This window comes from Brachyistius frenatus, unplaced genomic scaffold, assembly GCF_029030835.1.
Source record: "Brachyistius frenatus isolate BFR_SWC_R1_liver_20210118 unplaced genomic scaffold, ASM2903083v1 Contig_150, whole genome shotgun sequence".
NCBI lineage: Eukaryota > Metazoa > Chordata > Actinopteri > Embiotocidae > Brachyistius > Brachyistius frenatus.
The window spans coordinates 361,759-362,947 of record NW_027210749.1 but is presented as its reverse complement, the minus strand read 5'-3'; positions in this window follow the sequence as shown (position 1 = coordinate 362,947).

Sequence of the window (1,189 nt, the reverse complement as noted above, 5' to 3'; positions counted from 1 at the left end):
TGATGATGTTAATCTGTCCGCTGAGCTCTGACAGGAGGACGCTTCTCCTGCAGGACAGTTCACTGATATGGTTTTATCATTTTGAGTTTGTGCCTCTATCTCCATTTTGTTTACATTTACCAGCTCAGAAATGAAAGAATTTTACAAATATCGTGCACTGAAAATGATCAAAAAATTTTTGTTTTTGTATTTACAAAGAGAATAACAACAACAACAACGATAATAATAAAATTGTTTGTATTTTTTTAGCCAATTGAGGATAATCGGCTGTTTTAAAGGTGTAAAAATTTTGTTTCAAGTTTTATGTTTGTGAAACTCAACAGGGAAAATTTTAGATTTTAAACCTATAAATTGCTTATTAAAACCTATAATTATGTGGTTGAGTTTGCAAAAACTTTGAAGTAAAGTGTTATTTATAAATATGTTCATTTCCAAATTTCTGAAAACATTTTCTTAAAAGTACTGAATTTTTTTTGTCATTTAAAATTATTTTTTTTAAGTCTTTGGAAATATTTCCATTGAAAACCACTGAAAAACTGCCAAAAATAGCACCAAATAAAAAAAAAAAATCCTTTCAGCTTTGCTTTGTTTTTATTCTTTTGTCCCCCAAACCTGCTCACAAACACAAACTTTGAGCATTTTTTGAGTAGGAAGAGAAAAAAAAACTAACAAAATATCTTCAAGGACATTTAATAGAGTCCAGAGTCGTAATGAAAACACAAAACTAGATTCACAGGAGACTTTAACTAGACCGATCTTTAAACCACCTTTAAAAGAACCTAAAACCTCCCCCTCCAAAAGACTCCACCCTAAAATTTTAATAATTTACATGATGGGGACTCGATAGAAGTCTAGTCTCCTTAATGTGACTGTGTAACTATGCGAGTCCCCACAACGTCAGTAATACAAGTACGCATACACACACACTGGGTGTTGGATATTTTGGGGGAGGGATGAAGGGGGGGGGGTGGCGGCAGCAGCTCCTTACGCTTCAGTTGAGGCTGAAATATTTATCCGTAGTCGGGATGGAGGGGGGAGGGGCTACAGGGGGTGTGATGCTGCTGTGCTGTTGCTAGGGAAACAGAGAGAGGAAGCAGCGTGTGTGCGTGCTCTCTCTCTCTCTGTCTGTGTGTGTGTGTGTGTGTGTGTGTGTGTTAAAGGGGGGGGGTCGTCTGGTGGCGGTGACACC